At 34.6% G+C, this 20,706-nt stretch overlaps 1 protein-coding gene across 1 annotated transcript in view; it reads right to left on the reverse strand.

The window, feature by feature from the left end:
• LOC129222415 (uncharacterized) overlaps positions 1–557 on the reverse strand; it is a 63,830-nt gene extending 63,273 nt beyond the window's left edge. Inside the window, exon 1 of the mRNA XM_054856928.1 lies at positions 457–557. The gene's annotated coding sequence lies outside the window, so the exon portion shown is untranslated. The remainder of the gene's footprint in view (positions 1–456) is intronic.
• Between the last annotated feature and the right edge of the window lie 20,149 nt (positions 558–20,706).

A 20,706-nucleotide genomic window follows, 5' to 3' on the forward strand; every position in this document is an offset into this window, starting at 1 on the left:
TTTTTTGGCCTGAAAGGTTTTTTAATTTTAACTTAAGAAAAAGAAAAAAAGAAGAAGAGAAACTTTTGAAACTGACCGTCATCAAGTTAGTTCTTGCTCGTCGATTTTTTTGAGGGCGAGGTTTGACAAAGATAAACCACGCCTTTAAAAAGTGTCAGTGTTTTTGGACAGAGAACGTGTCCTTTTCTATTAACAGTAACAGAGTAACAATATCAAACACATGTACGTACATGCGTAAACGCATGTACAAACATTTGCTAGTTAAATAAAAAAAAATTCAACGTGATTTTCTCTTTTAACCCAAAATGGCAAAGAGGTTGCACTTAATCAACATCTTTTATTTTGAAGGCCATTTCTTTACGTAGATACAATTTCTGAACGGCGCTTTAGTTAACACAAGTTACACATCGATGTCAGAAAACGATATTTTACAAGAGAAGTTCAATGGTTACTTACCAATTCTAATTCCTGAGATGTTTCAGTTATGGACAAAAAAATCAAAAAGAACCGTTAATAATAAATGCACACCTTATTGCCGTTGGCAAGGTAAGTGCTATGCACCTTTTTTGAGAGGTGACAAAGAAAGATAAACCGTCGGCATAACAACGAAAAGATAATAATTTTCTTTTCCGCTGGCTTGAGGTCGAAAGTACAAGTAGAGTAGGTTTTTATTTGCTCACTGTGGAAAATCTAAATTGGAAATATTTTCAATTTTCAGAACATTGAAAGCTTGCGGAGCAAGAAGAAAAAGCCAATCTCACCCGGATGTTTTAGCAATGAGTCTTTGTGTGTAATGTATAGTGGAGCGAGTCAGAGCCTCCGTGAAACTTAAATTTAGTAAGGAAAAAGCGCCGGATGTGGGGTATTTTTTCCTTTTGTCACGTACAACAAACAATATTGGGAAAAAAAAACAATATTGAGCGTTTAATGAAACTCAGAATTTTAAGCTTAGGATCATTTGACTTTAAAAGCTTAAACTAATAATTATTGTTATGAATTTTATCGAAGCTAAACTTTTTAAGCGAGGGCTTTTAAATTCTAGTCTGTAACTTTTTTGAGTGATGGAAGTGACGTAGTTAATGTTCAATTGTTGCCATACACTGATAGTACAGGTAGCTCTGGTTGGTGATGCTATACAGCATGGTTTAGAAAATAAATTCAATGAAAGCCTTCCTAGGACCCCAGCTTTAAACGTGTTTTACTCAAAACTTGAAAATATCCACTTACATCCCTTTGCTTCTCACCGCCTCATATGAAAATAACAGTTTGTTACCTAATCACTAGCAAAATTTTGCCGTAAGATATCTAGTTCTGCTCTCTCGGTCTGGGGTGCAGCTCCATCTTGCATCGAAATTCTGAGAATGACACCGGATCTGCTGCAGTTGAGAAACTAGGAATGTTAGCTACATGTGCACGTGTAGGTATCGTTGTGCATTTAAACGAACGTGTTATGTTACATTAAACGAACCCGTAACTTCAAAAGAATAAAAACCAAGCAAAAACGTTTAACAGTACGTTACCGTCCCTAAGCCAGGGCTAAGGCAGAACTATCATACATGCAGTATGCCAGACAGGCCCGGTTATCATATCAAGAGAAAGTCTGGTATACTGCGCGTAGTTCTGCCTTAGCCCTGGCTCAAAGGCGGTAACTTATTGCTAAATACTCAAGCTTTGCCTTTAATTCAGGACGCGAACCGCACAATGCTGCGGACACTCGCTGGCAGGGCCGTATCCAGAGGAGGGGGACGCCCCCCCCAAACCCGAAATGTTTTGTGCCGTAAAACAGAAGAAAGTTTATCTTTTTTATAAATTTCTAATGTCAGAAAAGGAAAATAAAAAAGCTTTTTTGTTCTTAATTTTTTAACTATTAAACGAGTGAAAATTTGAAGAATTCAAAAAAAAGCAATTCTATTTCTCATTAGCTGCAAAGCATGCTTGAAATTTAGACCCTTAATTAGGACTTTCTGCTCTCTTTCCCAATTCAATTCAGGGCCGTCCAGGTCCCTAGTCAGTTTGGTAGACTTGCCCTCCTCCAGGGGCGTGCACAGAAATTTTGGAGCCCGTCACAAATGACTTCTTCGGGCCCCCTCCACATTGTTTACCCCTATGTTCACCCCTAGTTTTAAAAATATTGGGCCACCTTGAGGCTCAGGCCCGGGTCAACAGGTGTCCCTTCTCCCTCCTGTGCACGCTACTGCCCACCTCCCACTAAAACTCTTATAAAACTTACACTGCACCGATTTCAAGTCGGGGATCACCAAGGGCCGGGTCCCTAGTTTCTGATTAGGCTAGTATCTGGTTACCAAGATATGCCAAATTCAGCTCCTTGATACACCCTGAGTGAAAAATGCAAAAATCATGATTCTCGCGTTTTTGTAGCATATTTTACAAGATAAATTTTTGGGACTGGTATGTTCCATGTCTTGCTATCCTTATATATATATCACTGATGAGCCAAAACATTATGACCATCCAGTCAATAACGCGTTGTGCCACCTTTTGCCTGCAAAACAGCTGCGACTCGTCTTGGCATGGATGCCACAAGCTCTTGGTAGACGTCTGGAGATAGATTGTACCAAATGTTAATACAGCGGTCACGCAAAGTTGAGAACCTTGACATGGTAGTGTTCAGCTCTGAGCTATCTTTCCATGAAATCCCAAACGTGCTCTATAGGATTTAAATCCGGTGAATTTGGTGGCCAGGGATTAATTGGAATTCTTCATCATGCTGCTGGAACCACTCCAGCACGTTTTAGCTTTGTGACATGGGGCATTGTCCTCCTGGAAGATGCCATTTCCAGTAGGGAAGACCGACGCCATGTACGGGTGGATCTGATCTGCCGCAATGGTCAGATTATCCACAGCTTTCATAGTATGTTTTACCACAACTAAGGGTCCCAGAACCTGCCAGGAAAAAGTCCCTCAAGTCGTAATACCGCCAGAACCAACCTGTTTACGACCAACGGTACAAGACGGGAGCAACTGTTCACCTGTAAGACGGCGAACCCTGACACGATCATCCACGTGATGAACAAGAAATCGTGATTCTTCGGACCAGACAACTCTCTTCTAGTCATCCAAGGACCAGGCTCGGTGTTATCAGGCCCACTGTAGGCGTAGTTGGGGATGACTATTGGTCAATAGAGGCATACGAGTGGGACGTCTGCTGCGCAGTCCCATATCCAACAGTGTTCACTGAACTGTGAGTTTAGAAACACTTCCACTCGCACCTGCATTGTATTAAGCTGTTACTTGATCAATTATCTGCCTCCGATTTTGCTTTACCAAGCGGCCTAGTCTCCGACGTCCCTTATCTTTGATGATGCGTGGCCGTCCAATACCTTTACGCCTACTATTGGCTTCACCGTCATTTTTCCACTTTGCATAAGTACTAACAACGACAGATCGTGAACACCTACCAGTCGTGCAGTTTCTGAGATACTCGTTTCGAGTCTTCGGGCCATCACAATCTGTCCTCTATCAAATTTTCTAAGATCGTTAACCTTTCCCATAATTTGCAAAAGAAAGTGCTCGAATGAAGCCATACCTTCTCCAGCCCCAGTTATATATTAATCCCACCTCATCATGTGGTCTCCACGTCATCCAGACGAGTTCTTTGAAAAAGTTAGGGATGGTCATAATGTTTTGGCTTTTCAGTGTATTATTTCTGTAGCCTGTTTTTTTTTGTTCCTACGCGAGATCTTCCTCAATTTTTGATCGATTTCTTTGATTTACACCTCAATTTAAAGCTTATCGTGCAGGCTAATGACGAAAAATGGACCCATGGTATAAAAATTGTTTTTTCCTGACAAAAAAACTGTTTTAAAGCACCGGACTAAGATTTTCGGTTAAATTTATAAGTTTAACTTGCGCTGTGATCGACAGAGCTGTATGGCTCGATCGGCAGGGCGTTCGACTAGTAACCAGGAGAACGAGTGTTTGGGTCTAGCTCGAACAATCTGCATCGAAAAATTAGACAAGTTTCGCGCCTTACATTTGTAGTTAAAATACAATGAATAATACAAGTGAATCAATAAAATAAATCAGATGGGAACGCTACTTGCTGTTACGAAATCTTGATGCAACCCGTAGCTAAATTGATTCTTCATTGCAAGGGGATTTTTTTGCTTTGTTTTTAAAGCTTAGGCTCCGGTCAGAAAACTAAACCATAATGTGAGCGAAAAAAGTATCAGGTTTAAGATTTCAGACTACAGGGTAATAATTTTTTGCTCAGAAAAAAAATCGTGTACTGAAATGAAGATTTTTCTAATGACAATGTTTGACCCTATGTACAAATAAAAAAAAAAAATCCAAATTGAAATTACGCTTTTTATTTAGTTAACCTATGAATATTTATTAGCATGCGAAGTAAAACATTAAAATTACTAACAACTCGATGGGTAAAACATAATTTGTTTTACCTCTTTCGGCAAAAAACATATAGCCAATCACATTTTTACTACATTCGAAAATCTACGCTTAAAAAAAGGTATTAGTTCAACTGATTTTGTATTTTAACAGTTCGGTTAAATGATGAACACGTGCTACCATCTAAGCCATAACGGTTCAAACAGCCTGCGATAACAAATTGTATTAATTTTCTGATGTAAAGACGCTTCTCTTCAATATCTTATCTTATATATTATTTCTGTGGATTATTTTCCTGTTGGTATGCGAGATATTTCTTATTTCTTGAAGAAATCCCCCCTCCTCCTTTACTTTAAAGCTTATCGGGCCGGCTAATGACGAAAAATAGACATACGGTCTAAAAATCAATTTTTCGGAAACGCCCTTTGCTGTTGCAAAACCTGTAGTTCTCATGCAGATTTTTTTTTTTTTAAGCGAAATTCTAATACAATTTTCCAACTTTTTACCTCGTTTTCCGCGAAAAAAAATTTACAATTAACATGTGTGTGTGTGTTTTAAATAAAGCTTAAAAACTCTTGACTTAGTAGTTCGGTTAATTGATAAGCTTTTTTCGGTACAGTGTTCGGCTATAAACTTGCTGAGATTCGGGCCCGCCCGGGCTGTCCGCCATTATAGCTAATTTAGGCTAATATTACGGATTTCATGTCCTCATAATATGCAACAGATAACACACGTAGGGCAATAAAATAAATGCGACGGGAATGCTCCTTGGCGCTTCGACTCATTTGAGCAGGCTACAGTTATTATTCAGATAAGCTGACTATTAATCGAAGGGTGTTCTTTCTTTTTTTTAAGCTTTGACTCCGTTCGGATAACTAAGAATAATATAAGTATAAAAAAAAGTATTACATTTTAAAATTTTGACCTCAAGGGAATCATTTTCGTGCAGAAAACCTTTTTAATGTATGCTGAAATGTAGATTTTTCCAAAAGCAGTGTTCGACCTTTTGTATAAATAAAAAATACTACGCCAAATTGAAATTACGAGTTTCACCCAGTAAACCTTTAAGTATTTATTCGAATACATGTAAAACATTAAAAAAGTTATCAACTTCACAAATAAGAAATCATTTTCTACTCCTCAGCTTTCGTCGAAAAAAAAAGCATTTTGTCTATGTTCAAAAAATTACACTTAAAAAACGGACTCAGTTCAACTGGTTTTGGTTTTGAATTTTAAGCGTTCGATTAAAAGAAAAACATTTGCTGGCATTCAAACCGAAATGGTTAAAGCAGCCTGCTATGGGAAACCGTATCATTTTGCAAAAATAAAAACACTTATGTTCAATCTAATTTTTTATTTGTCTAGAATGTTTGTTTCAACAGCTACGCGAGATCTTTCTCATTTCTTAATCAAATTCCGTGTTTTACGTATAATTTTAAAGCGTATCATTCTGGTAATTACAAAACATAGACGTATGGTCTTTTTTGGAGGGGGGGACCTTTTTTTTTTTTTTTGCTGAAAAACGAAGTCGCAATTGCTGAGTTGGTTGAAGGATCGTGCTGATAATCAGAATGGCGCCAGTTCGAACCCATGCTGAAAAATCTCTTTACTGCTTCTTTTTTTCCATCAGAAGCTCTCATAACCAGATTGTATTGGCCATAACCCGTTTTTTTACATACACAATTACTGCTTTATCACTACACTGTAAAAAAAATCCGGAAACGTTTCTGAGTATATCGTGCAGCTGCGGTTCATGAAAGTTTCGAAAACGCTTCTGAGTATTTCGGAATTCTCTTTCTGTAATGTCCAGAAACACGTCTGAGTATTTCGCAATCCTCTTTCTGTAATTTCCAGAAACATGTCTGAGTATTTCGGAATCCTCTTTCTGTAAATTCCAGAAATGTTTCTGAGTATTTTGGAATTATCTTTCTGTAATTTTCAGAAACGTTTCTGAATATTTCGGAATCCTATTTCTGTAATTTCCAGAAATGTTTCTGAGTATTCTGTGCAGCTGTGGTTCATGAAAGTTTCGAAAACGTTTCCGAGTATTTCGGAATTCTCCAAACGATTTTCAAAAACGTTTCCGAGAATTTCGGAATCCTTTTTCCATGATTTTTTCTAAAATATAATTTTTTACTATAGTATTGCATACCATATCAGTTTCAATTCTTTCATATCTAAGAGCAATAATACAAGCAATTTTAGAATCATTCGTGGATTTTTTTTTTTGAATTTCTAATGACAAATAGCATGGTTAACAGCATAACATATGTACAGATATAAATTTTTGAAAATTTATGAAATAATATAGTAGTTTCATTCTTAATCACAAAATCGTCGGGGGATTGAAAGGGCGTACTTTCTGAAAAGTGGGGATTGTTTGTTAAACAATCTTAAACTTCAGTTCTTCCCTCAATATTTTCAAAACAAAACTATCAACATATTGTATTTTTAATGCAGAACTTAGAAACATATCTTGTATCAAACTTGATAGCTTTTATCTTCGGATAAAATTTGACGGGGCTTACCTACCCTTCGCGTTCCGGAATTCGTTCACCTCAAGTCAATTTCTCTGACGAACAAAGTGTATCGAAAAGTACCAACAGAGAAATTGATGAATTTAAATATGACACCAAGTCCTCCTGCTGGAACCATTCGGGTTGATTCTTCTGTTCTTGCACTTTTCCAGTTCATCACAAATATAAATACTTAATCAAAATAGGTTACTGATTTTATTTTTACAGTGTGCGCGAAATGCATTATATATTTTATTTATTAAAACATTGAACTCTATTACATGATTATTCTATTTCATATATGCGAGAATCCCCCCCCCACACACCATAAGAGTGATGGGGCACCCATAAAATGCTATAAAGCGCCCCCCCCCCTTTAAAAAAAGTAGCCCCCTGAAAATGTCAATGGCACAGTCTGCGTGATGAACGGCCATCGTTTTTTCCCCATATGTACATAACATATTAATAACATAGTTTTTTTAAAAATGATCACTTTTAAAACAATGACATGAAATAATATTACTTTTTATTTTGGCATGTAAATGAACTGTTCCATTTTTGCCACTGACACATTCCTCCTGACTGTCCTACATTAAACTATCACGAAGGGGGGGGGGGAGGGAAATGTTATTTACAGAACAATTAATAGCATAACTATGTTGTTTACTAATAGATAACTGGGTCATTTTCTAATGGTATAAATATTTTTAAATGAATGAATAAATTATAATAAAAAAAGATAAATAATACTGGCACATTTTTTGTGAAGCATATTACAATACTAGAAAATATTTGCATTACCATATTTTTAATGAATTAAACAACTGATTTCTTTTGAATCAATGTAGTATATCCAAACCGTTTTCGAGTATTTCGAATAACTTTTCTGTGATTGCTTTTCGAGTATAAATCTTCTTTCTTTTGCGTAATTAATCAGTTTCAATTGGTTACAACAAATAATACACTGCGCACATAGGTATGTAGGATAACTTTAAATTAATTAGATAAACTTTAAATTAATTAGATAAACCCAAAAACAGTTACAATTGGAGCCTCATAAAATGCAAATCGACAAAAATATAAATGTATATAACAACATGTTTTAAAATATTCATTAATACTTACAAGTGAACAAGCGAAATAAAGTCTAAGTACCTCCATTACAACTGGATAAGTAATCCAAACGGTTTCGTTTCATAAAGTATAAACACGGGTGTTGAAACCATTCACGCTTGAACACACAATATATGTCTAATCATGGTCGCACTGGAAATTGTAAAGAAGCAAATCGCTATTAACTAACTTAATAGCTGCGTACATCGTCTAAAAAATCAAGGACAGTCCAAAATGCAAAGGCGTAAAATTAGTTTCGACACATTTTACCACTCTCTAGACATGAAATAACAAGCAATCCAATGCTAAACAGTTGCTGACTGCAGCAACCATAGATAAGGAAAAAATAAGTTTTCGTTATTTCCGACTCACTGGCGCCCGTGTTGGAAGGATAAAATACGTTTCGAAGCATTGCGTGAGCACTTCCGCTTCTAGATTTTTTGAAATAACAAAAAGCTTTCTGAATAATGAGGAGTTCGCTATTGGATGAAGAATTCTTACTATTTTGGAAACGTTTCCGATATATCTCGAAACGTTTCCGAATTTTTTTACAGTATAGTCACTTAGTCACACCTCTAATGATATTTATGTTTGTATTGAATATACGTACAACCAAAAAGTGAGCGATGACCGCATTATCTCAACATTGTATTTAACAAAATTTTGTTGTTGATGCCTGCAAATTACATGCCTTCTTTTCTGCGTTTACTTTATTCCGTTTACTTTTTTCAAATCTTCTTCATAATGTTCTTCCTTTGAAATTTTTAAAGAGTGAAATGCCACATGAAAGGATCCGAAGGCACAGTGCGGAGTTCCGCACGGGTCAACTAGTTTATTTAATTACCGAATTCAGTATTTTGGAAGTTCTTTTGTTATTGCTTGTTTTTATCTTACTTCTACTGCATACTGTTAATATCTTAAGCATGAGAAAAAAAAACACTCTACTCTATTTCATTTTTTGCACTATTTGTGATTGAAAAAAAAATTGTTTGTTTCGAGAAATATTTCGTTATACATACATTTATTTTTAACATAAAACGGGTGTCTCTTACGAAGATATAATCATTTTGTAAGACTGTGTAATCAACTTCTGGAAAGTGCAAATGAAGTGCTTTAGATAATTTCAAATGTTCTAGAGTCTTTACAAATTATTTAAGTTTTTGTCTTGAAAAGTTCTTCAGTTCTGTCTCTTATCAAGAAAACCAAGCATGAACTGTTCAAATGGCCAGAATATTACTCTTTCGTTCTTCTTTTCTGAATTTCTTCACCATTTCTTTTTAACCATTTTGTACAATTTCTATACTGTAGGGCATTTGATGAAAAGGGGGGGGGGTGGAACAATCAAAAACAAACTACACTAAAAGCCGATATGAGCAAATGGTGATGTCCTTCTCTTTTCTCCTCTCTCGTTTTTCCTCTCTGGTCGATTAATGTCAACGATTTGTCGAGCAAGCAATTTTTATTTTGATTGATATTGATTTGAAAAAGAATGCATAACTTTTAAAAGACTTTGTTTGCCTATTTTTCTTCATATTTTTAGGCTCAATAACCCCATATAAGGCCTCGAAATACAGATTTTTATTTCTATTTTTCAAAAAATTTAAAAGGGGAGAAATCCTCGGACTCCCTGAAATTACGGATGATTTACATCCGACCTGAAAGGACACTCTCTTATTATCCTTACCACTACAAGGTGAATTTAAAAAAAATAAGAAATCAAAATAAAAATAACAACAGCCCAACAGTGGAATCATTAAAAATCAAAACATCGACAAAAAAGATCTTCTATGTTAAATATGTTTATGCGTGTATGCATTTCTGTATGTATATGTATGTGTGTGTGCATGTTAGGGCAATGTGCGAATTCGGGCCCTTCCGGAAACAAAATTCTCGATACGACCTTGCGTCGCTGGTGAGATAAATTTATTTTATCTACCAGTTTGTTGGCACTCTCAGCTTCAAAGAAATGCCATCTGCTTCCAGCTCGGTTATTCACTGATCCAGACTGATGAGTTCTAATAAGAACGAAACTGCTGTATCCAGGTGTGATAACCGGGCTGTCTGGTACACTGCATGTAAAAATGACTGGTCATTGACGTTGCTTAAGATTAAAAAGTTTTTTAACGATCAGCACAATCTTTTGTAAACTGCAGGGCCACCTGCTGGAGGTTGTAGGGACGATTTTTTATTTATTTATTTATTTTTTTCAAACTTCTTCCCCCTTCCTGAGTGGTAAATGCATCAGTTTTTGCTTCGTTTGGATTATTCCCGCAAACTACAGACGACTCTAACGAGAAATACTTATTTTATAGCCACCCTCATAACTCGAATATCATTGCTGTGGGCAAAATTTTTGATGTATGTAGTTTTATACGTGAATCATATGATTCGAAATCTTTAATGTTTTTAGAATTACAAAAAAAGTAGCGTAAAAAAATAACAGAAAACTTTCAAAATGGGTCGTTTCCGAAATTTTAAAAGTATTTTTTTTTTTTTTTTGAAAGAGCATGCTTAAAAACATAGGAACTGACCATTTTTTACATAATTTGACGAAGTTTAATACTTCAAAAAATAATTTAATCGGTGTGCTTTCATTGTTTACGCTTCTGCCGATGACATCACAAATGATGAAATGCCGTTCACAAGGCACAATATTTATTTTGCTACTTTACTCACATGTGTTGGCAGCGATATGGTTGATAGCAAGCGGAGAGCGCAATATTTAATTCGCTGCTTGATTATCATAACGTGGAAACGCGATAGACAGATGCGCCTAAATACATCATTTGCGACGTCATAAAGATCACGCCTTATTTTCAGAATCGGACATTTAAAAAAAATTTAAAAATTAAGTGTTGGTTAAATAAAAGTTTTTTCTCGCTCCATGTTTTTTTTTTGCTTATTCCATCCATTTCAGTGACTAAAAGTAGTACTTTTGACTGAAAGAAACAACCCCATTATGTAGCTCTTGATTACTCAGTATAGTTTCGCTTAAAAGTGAATTAACACGTATGAAAAAGAAGAACTATCTTTGCACATAACGTTATTTATAAGGATGATCAAATAGCAGAATGTATAGGGATTCTTACTTTTTTTTTTTCACTGCCAAAGACTCCTGAGGCATTTATCACTCTAAAAATGGTAAATGCAGCTTTATCATTCCTATATCGACAGGAAAAAGCTTGAGTCAGAATTATCGTGCTGCATTGATATTGAGCTGGGCGTGAAAGATTATCTTTTTCCTACGAAATTATTTGCTTATCACTAAAGCACTTTCCTTTTGGTGTCGGAATAACTGCACTCAAGGATTTTTCAACTCAGTTTATAAGATAGAGATATTTTTTCCCCTCTAACAACTTATTTTTTTTGAGAAAAGAGATCGTGCAGTGAGCGTCATTTCTATTACAATAAGTAAAATCGTAGTAGGGACATTCCACCACCACGTCTGGGACAAAAAGATGCTTAAATTTCATTAACATTTTGTCACATCTCTTAATATTTTTATTAAACAGTGGTAAGCCATTTTTCTAATCTCTACATTTGATACAAATATATGGGTCATTCACCAGAAAACGTATTTTTGAACGCAAATATTTTTCAACTTCGAAACCTTTTGTTTTCTTTTTTCATTTTTACATGAAAGTGTTACCTACTAGAAGTAACCATAAACAATGGCCCAGCTAAGTTTCAATTATTTCACTCATAAATAAAAAAAATTAAGAAATGTCTTTTTCACGGAAATAAATAAATAAATAAATAAATAAATAAATAAAAATTAATGTTTAAAAATCGAGGCCAATTTAATATCAAAGTAGTAATTTTGTTATTCGTGCAAACAATGAGCTGTTTTAATGATTAGTGAGAATCTAATATCAAGCTCTCTTATGATTAAAGTACGGCTTAATTAGTAGTTATCCTTCTAGTTCAGATGTCTGTGAAAAAATAGTACTTAGTAAATTTGAGAATATTCTGGCAATTTATAATTGTGGTAGACTGTCAAAGATGGATATATTTCCCCTCCATCATTTATTTTCACTTCAGAAATAATGACATTGGTCAGTCTGTCACGGAGGTGAGATTCACGGAGGTGAGGAGTTTTCTATTAATATAGGCCTAATGGATACATTTTTCAAAGAAATATGTCTTTTCTTCGTTGCTAGAATCTGCACATGCTAAGCATATGAAAACATGTTCACTTTTTTTTTTACATTAATTTACGTCCCTAAAATTCAAGTTCACGGACGTGAGAAGTCACAATAATCACACTTAGTTTTTAAAACGAAATCTATCTTCTTGTTTTTCGACAAAAATCTCAGAAATTCTTTATGGCTGAAAATAAACAAAGGGGCTCTTTTGTATCATGGAAAATAAAATTTGATGTCATTACTGCCACGTGTTAATGAGGAATGATGGCATTCTGAGTTTAGGTAACGGAGGTGAACATTTTCTGTGTAACACGACTTCTTATCCTAAAAAAAAAAAAAAAAAAAAAAAAAAAAAAAAAAAAAAACACAATATTAAAAAATTAAATTTTCTTATACAATTAGTATTTGAGACACTTGTGAAAGGAATAATAAATAAATACATTTATACTTTTAATTAAACGAGTTATTAAGCAACATAAACAGTCAAACAAGGTGTATGACATGCAATGGAGGTGAGAATTCACATATTGTGAACCAAAAATATACTAAATTAAAAATTATTATTAAAAAACTGTTGCAGGTTTAAATAGATGTATTTTTGATGAAATTAAAAACCATTGTTAAAAGAATTGTTAATTAAAGATTTTATCGTAAGAGGCTTAACACAGAAAAGTTACACTTTTTGAAAAATGACCCATATAGTTTTTTTCAGCAATTAATTAATTTATTAATTTGAAAAGTTTAACTGTTGACTACATTCATTCAAAAAATCAAAACAAATTCACGATCTTGGCAAATGATTCCAGCTTTTAATCTTGTGTATCTTACTACTATTATATACGCGAAAGTTTGTCTGTATGGATGTTTGTTACTCTTTCACGCAAAAACTACTCAATGGATTTTGATGAAACTCAACAATAATATAGCTTATGCATCAGAATAACACATAGGGTAGTTTTCGTCCCGTTATGGAGGGCAAAACCCCCTTAGGGGGCAATAAAACACAATTTTCGTATAAATTCTCTAATATGGGGATGAAAAAATACTTGCACATATTAACATTATATACCCATCGAAAGCTCCGATTTTTCTGCTGAAGATGGCACCTGTTCGAAATTTCTACGTAGAATAAAAAATGAGTTATGAGCTTTTTAGTTCCATGTTCGAAGGCTTTCCTCAACCCAATACAGTATTTAGTGCATCATCTCAACTCCCTGTTGTATTATTAACTATCTCATAGACTAAATAATACGAGTAGACCGAGCTTTCTCATTCTTGCTGATGAAGAAAATTGGTTCATAGATGTATCATGTGACTGGTGGAAGGGCTTGGCGAAGACTTTGGCAGCATGGTTGCTAGATGGAAACATTATCTATAGTTTGGCACCCGACATGTATTTTAAGACGTAATGTGTTTTCATTATAATTTTTTTCCAGGTGCTGAGATTGAACTGTTTTTCTTTTAGTTATACATTATTTTGACATTAGTAATTAGTTTTTGATCACAGTTTTCAGTAACTTTTATTTCTTTCGGACTGCTACGTCAGCGTTGGCGTAAACATATTGGCGTAAACGTTTTGCGTCAAGGAAAAAATGTACTAATCGGTATCTTAAATTGAAATTGTAGGTAAAAATCTTACCGTTTGCCGATTCTTTTTGGGCACTTGCATCTTTAATTGCTTAGAGAGTTATTGAAATTAAATAAAGAAAATGCACAGTACTATCTAAACGAAAAACTCACTATATTAACAAAATTTTTACAACTTAGAATAACAAATTTACAAATCGGACTCCATAAAAGATCATTCTTCCGTGTTCCATCAATTCAATTTATTGAGCAATCACGATTGCTTATTGTTCTCATTTGACCGTTTTTGGCATCCGTGCCTTTTTCAACTTGGACCAGAAGCCTTTGCAGCACCACCGCCCACCGTCTGCTGGCGGCGCGGCGTGGCTGCTCCGGTTTTGAGCTATTCGCTTCTCCTGGTCGGAGGCGTCCATGTCCTACACACACGCACGTTCACACACATACACACGCACGACTTCACACACGCCTACGTGCATACACACAGGTCTACGCACACACACAACTATGCACAAGTAACCGCCCAGGAGGAGAGGCAGACTTGGGGGGAGGGGACAGGAGCCGTTTCTAGAAACAATAACTCCAATGAGTAGGGTCCTGTCTCAGTTCGTGATTGCGAAAAACATAATTTGAATTCAAAATTTCAGAATTCAAATTTATTTTCTTTTTTTTATTTATTGTTGATCGTCTTCTACGATCAACGCCCGCTGTTGCTAGGATATCCACCAGTCACATGGTTTGTTTATGAGCAGCAAAAGGGTTGCCATAGCTCGATCTATTCTTATTATTAGTCTATGGACTATCTTTGCTTTTCGTGACTGTTCAAGGCTTTTCTCAAGTCAAATTCAAAGTAACATTTTTGCACAAGATTGGCGAAAAATAAAATGATTTGGCTGTTTCTTTTACATTTTAATGCCACTTTGATGCAATAGATGTTTTTTTTTTAAATTTATTTGTGTTGACTGGACATTTACTCATTATCCAATTGACCAGTAGGAATCTCGCCCAACGTTTTTTGGGGAAAGATTTCAATAGCTAAGGCATTTGGCAATTTTTTCAACTGTCACTGTGTTTGAAGCTAAAAACAACGCAATACTGTTTCTCGGTTTTCACCATGTAACCAAAATATCGCCGTTAAAAGAATCTTTATCTTTTATTAACATGTAAAAAAAATCCACCAACTAAATTAAGCAAATCTATAAACAGCACAAAAACTTCCATTAATTTGTCTTTTTGCGCTATTTCAAACAATTGCTAAATTTTACTACTTTTTTGGAAACATTTCGGATGAAAATTTGTAGCATCGTTTTATAGTACTAGAAGTATTTCAATATTTGGCGATAATATTTCTTCAACGAAAATTAGTAACACATAGTTTTAAACGTAGGGAGGGGGAGCCTTATCCAAGGTATCCCAAAACTATTTTTGGGTTAATTTGGTGAAATTTGGTAATATTTTAAATCGCAGAAAGAACCCACAATCCTTCGAGGTCCAACCTTTCGAGGCTCTGACAACCCTCCTTTCCATGGATAGTGCAACAAAACGAGAACTTATATCCCCTGCAAGAACTGCACCGATGCCCAACTGACTCCGGATCACATTCTTGAGTGCCCGGCCCTTATCCCACATGTTCTGCAGCTGGGTAAGGTGCCACTGGCTTCAGAACTTCGAGAGGTCCTCTACAGCACAGATGCGTTGCAGCTAGCGGGCGCGGTCTTGAAGACACACGGAGCCATTTAATTGTCCATGGACACGACAAAAAAAAAAAAAAAAAAAAACCACAATGATTGAAATTTCCCCAAATAACTAAAGCAATCCCAAAATTACTATAGTATAGGAAAATTACTGGCAGCTACATTTTTTAAACAGTTTGTACATCAATAGTCATTTTTAGAGAAGGTTTTAGACTATGTTCAAAGAAAAAAAAAATATAATCCTTACTTATATTACAAATGCGACTTTGTTATTCTGTTTGTAATTCTTTCACGCCTTAGCTATTCAACCTCACTCGAATTGGAATTTTTAAGAATTACCCGTACAAACTTCCTTACTACTCTTAATTTTTTTCCTAATTTACGTATTTTTTTAGGTGTCTCCCCAGTTTCGCTGACATTTCATTTGCCCCCCCCCCCCGTAATCATCCTTTTTGATATATTAAAGGGGGGAGGGAATTTGAAATGTCTGTGAACCTGGAGAAACTGGGGAGAACCATTTTTTTGGTAACGATTCGACATCTGTCTGTGTTGATTATTAACCTGATTTGATTAAAATAATATAGTATATTAACGTGAGCGAAACCGCGGGTAAATGCTAGTTGAAAATATTTTGAACTATGCATCAGATACAACACACAGTTTTTAACAAATATTTAAACCACGTGACTTCCTTATCATTTTTCTCGTATAATTTACACAACGAAACAGACCCTATTTCAGTTCAAGACAGGCTCATTTCTTCGATTGTTTCCCGAAGGGAGGGTGGGGGATAAAGAGTTGGAACTCAGTGAAGTTTTATCAAAAACTACTAAAACCACGCCCACTTATATGTAAAAACGTTTTTTTTTCTTAAAAAAAAGGGAGCCATTGACTTCTTTCACCCTAACCCCTTAAAGGAAGGCCCTGCTTCAAAGGGGTGATCTTATGCCACTGATGAGATTAAAATTTTGAAGCATTGCAGGGTATTAGGTATGTAGCTACTTTGTGATGTATCACTCGTATTTTAGGAATTTATTGCAAAATTCTCAAAATTCAGGCCTCTTGCCAGAGCAAAAAAAAAAAAAAAAAACTCACAGGCTTGAGATTTTACGTAGTAGTTTGTGTTATGAAGTTAAAAAATTACCGCCCTAAGGCTTAAAGTTCAGCGGAATATAAAATACTTTGTAAATTTTCTCTTTATTTGATGTTTTTCTAAAAATCTCAAAAATTCAAGTCTCTTGCCAGAATAGAAGACATTAACTCAGAGTCACGAAAGTTTGCACAGTAATTAGTGTTAGGGAGATACAAATTTTCCGCACTAAAGCTAAGTGCTCTGCAGAAATTCGATTTTTTCGGACCATCCTATTGTACATGTATAATGGCAAGAGACTGTATAGAATGCCGGAGTCTCATAGTTTGGCGATGACGTATTACATTAAAATTCGGATATGATTTTGTTCGATTTATACTCAATGCTGTGCTTATTTTAAAATGCATTACGATCCGTTAAAAAATTCATGTGGAAAGAATTTTCTTTTTATGATCAACCACTTTCTTTATGAACGAAAATAGAATGTCTATAACTTGATCTTGCTCATAGGGAATCAAGCTGCTCTTAGATAAAAGAACCGCAGATATTATACTTTGACTTACGCATTAAAAACTAACAAAAGCAATCACCAGTCAGATGAATATGCCTCAAAATAATCAGGAAAATTTCCCCTTTCATGTTTACTTTAAAATACCGCATCAGTGTTTCACATTTTATTACGTCATAATAAAACTTCAAAAACAATTGATAAAAACATTTTTGTAAAGTGTGATCGGTACCTATACAACTTCCCGAACAGATGAATCATTAAGCTCAGTAGAAATGTGTTTTTAAGAAGTCTGGAATAAATGCGTTGGTGTAGGTGAATACAGTTACATTTTGCAACGAATTTCCTAATAGATAACGGTAAATAGTGTAGCACTTATTTGTATGTTCTTACACAAATGAGAGTCAATTTCACTTTTCTGTTAATTAAAAAGAAAAATAATGATTCGGACACGGCATTACTTATATTTGAAACCACGGGAATTATCATGGCAGGGACACTAAATGCGATTTCAAAATTTTTCACCAGGTTTATCAAAACAAATCGCTTATCCGTTAAACGCAGTCAAAATCAGTATTGCTGAAATAAAGCATAAATAACTTTTATGCAAATCAAACTAAAAATTTGTGTTTAACTCTTAAACAAAAAAAAAAAAAAAAAACTGTTAATCAATTCGGAACTCCAGCGCTTGAATACGCTACCTTGCGGTAATTTACAAAACTGCAAATGAAACTAAAACATTGCCACGTTGCGTTCCACGTGTGTCTGTTGACGTAAACACAGGCAGTTTGTTCTGAGTATTTATTAACGCAATCGATTAGTCTTAGTTTGCTTTCAGCTACAGAAATTAATTCGTCCCTTAATAATATTCTCGAGCTTCTCAAAATAATGTTAGTTTTCATTATTTCCTTAAAAATTGGTGAAAGCGAAAATTTTGGATTAACAAACGTGGATAACGTTATACAAGGTAAAAATTTTTATTGTTTTGTATGAATTTGTAAGAATATGGGGTTTTTTTTAATCTTAAATTAATTAAACTTACCATATTTTGCAGCAGCATTTAATTGGAATGGACAGTATGCAAAATATTTTCTTGAATATATCATCGTAGAACAAAATGAATAACCGAGAAAGAATTTACTTTATTCCTTTTATTCTCAGCTGAAAGGTTTTGCCAAATTTGTTTACGGTTATAGTTTTAGTATAGTGGGAGCAAAGTAGCCTTGGCGAGATTTCGCGTGTTTAGTTAAACCATTTTTAATTTTTATCATGAGTGGAATAAAATGGTAGTAAGATTACAGAATTCGATAAGTGAAAAGAAATAATGGTCAATCAACTGAAAAGAAAACTACCACCATATATCCGTGAGAATTTTGTTGATGATTTGCATAACATGACACAATTAAATCGTAACTCAGAAATTAGAAAAATCGAAACAGAAAATTTTTAAATGAACCGATTCGGGAATTCGAGAGAAATAACTCAGCTACAAATGGAAAACAATAAGCGCTAGCCAAGCAAGGCAAAAAAGTATCATCTTCTTTCGATAACAATTTGTAATGCCACATTGAATTTTCTAGCATTAATTGTTATTCTTGTCAGGCCACAATTATTATTTAGTTTTATCAAGAATTGATAAATATCGAATTCAACATCGTGGAAATAGCTGCTTAGAACTACGAACTACGTAGTTTGCATTAATCTTTGACGTTTAGTAATGCTTCTTGAATTCTCATTTCTTTCTACGTGGGCCAGAATATCCACAAGACTTTGAAAATTAATTTAAAAAGAATAAAGCGAAAAAATCATACGTACGAACAAAAATCACAACACTTTTAGCATTTTCTTCGTTACCATGTGCGTTTGTTTTAGTTTTTAAGTCCGCCATTAGACAGTGACTTCAGTGCCCCCTATAGTTCGTTGGAGTTGCGAATACTAAAAGTTGAATTAAAATAAAATGGAATCTCCCAAATAATTAAATTAGGCCATTAAAATATAAAATTATCCCCTGAATGAAAAATAAATAAATCTTTACTAATAATAAAGCTGAATGTCCTCTATTCGGATCTCTGTCTGTCAGGATCTCTGTGACACGCATAGCGCCTAGACCGTTCTGCCGATTTTCATGAAATTTGGCACAAAGTTAGTTTGTACCATGGGGGTGTGCATCTCGAAGCGATTTTTTTCGAAAATTCGATGTGGTTCTTTTTCCAATCCAATTTTAAGAACAAAAATATCATAAAATGGACAAGTAAATTACGAAATTATCATAAAAAGGAACCGTAACATGGGTACAAGCCAATTGGCAAGAAAATTCACCATACATTATTTGTAAATATACAGGCGAACCAAAAGACCCTTTAATTTTCTATTACTGGCAAAGCCGTGCGGGTACCACTAGTACAAAATAAAACCAGCCGTTAACATGAAAGTGTGGCGTGCGGGAACCACGGACCTTTGTGATACTAACCCAGAGCTTTAACCGCTGGGTCAAAAGAAGCTCAAGGCTTGGGGACAAAGTTAGGTTATGTGCTCTCTGACATACGCCACAAAAGTAAGAACAGTTTGTGGTTTCTCCGCACTGTTTGTATAATTAGCGTCAAAATATATACCAAAGAATATAAATAACTCATCGCCAGCGCCTTTTTGGCATCCATTTATGTACCGAATTTTGTCCTACTTTTTGTACTTTTGGATTTACGACTAATTTATGCAGTTTCTTCTGCACACTTTGATTATACGAAGAAGAAATTAAATAGAAGCAACTCATGTCTCAAAATTCGGCATTATTAATGACTTCGCCAAAAGACCAATTTTAATTCAATACTACTCGACGTCGCCGTCTACGTAGGAGCTGCAGCCGGAGGCTGTGTGGTGCACACAGCCTCCGGTAGTGTACTTTGGGGGCTTTGACCCCGCCGTTCTCTAAGCATCACCTGGAAACTAGAAACCAAATGGAACTGCAGGCAGTGGCACTTGGATCGCTTCGTTATCCGAGCTAGCTATGCTCGTTCACCACAAGCTAAACATATGCAAGTTCAATATTACGCTCATAATAAAAATGTATTGTCGGAAATATATATATATATATATATATATATATATATATATATATATATATATATATATATATATATATATATATATATATATATATATATATATATATATATATATATATATATATATATATATATATATATATATATATATATATATTTGCCTTGTTGTCGCCGGAATGAAACGATAATTGCACAAAGATTTGCTACTGTGCCATAAAAAAATTTTGAAAAAAAAAAAAAAAATAGAACCGACTTCAAAATTGCTCTAAAAAGTGAAAAATAATTTTATTCTTTAAACACCATCGATAATGCTTTTAAACATAATTTTTGAAGTTGGCACAAAAACAAAACGTAAAATTCAGTGTAACCATGCTTCGTTCATATTTTTTTCAGAAAAGCATCCAAAGTTACGAACGAAACATTTATATCGTTATTCAAATATGTTGTCATCAATGTATAATTTATGTGATAGTGAAGAAACTGGGCCTGGTTAAATTTATAGTTGTAGTTGAGTTATGACTGTGAATGATTTTCGTTATCGTTTTTGCCCCAACTTCAAAAATTATGTTTAAAAGCATTATCGATGGTGTTTAAAGAATAAAATTATTTTTCACTTTTTAGGGCAA

Source organism: Uloborus diversus, chromosome 1 (genome assembly GCF_026930045.1).
Source record: "Uloborus diversus isolate 005 chromosome 1, Udiv.v.3.1, whole genome shotgun sequence".
Taxonomy (NCBI): Eukaryota; Metazoa; Arthropoda; class Arachnida; order Araneae; family Uloboridae; genus Uloborus; species Uloborus diversus.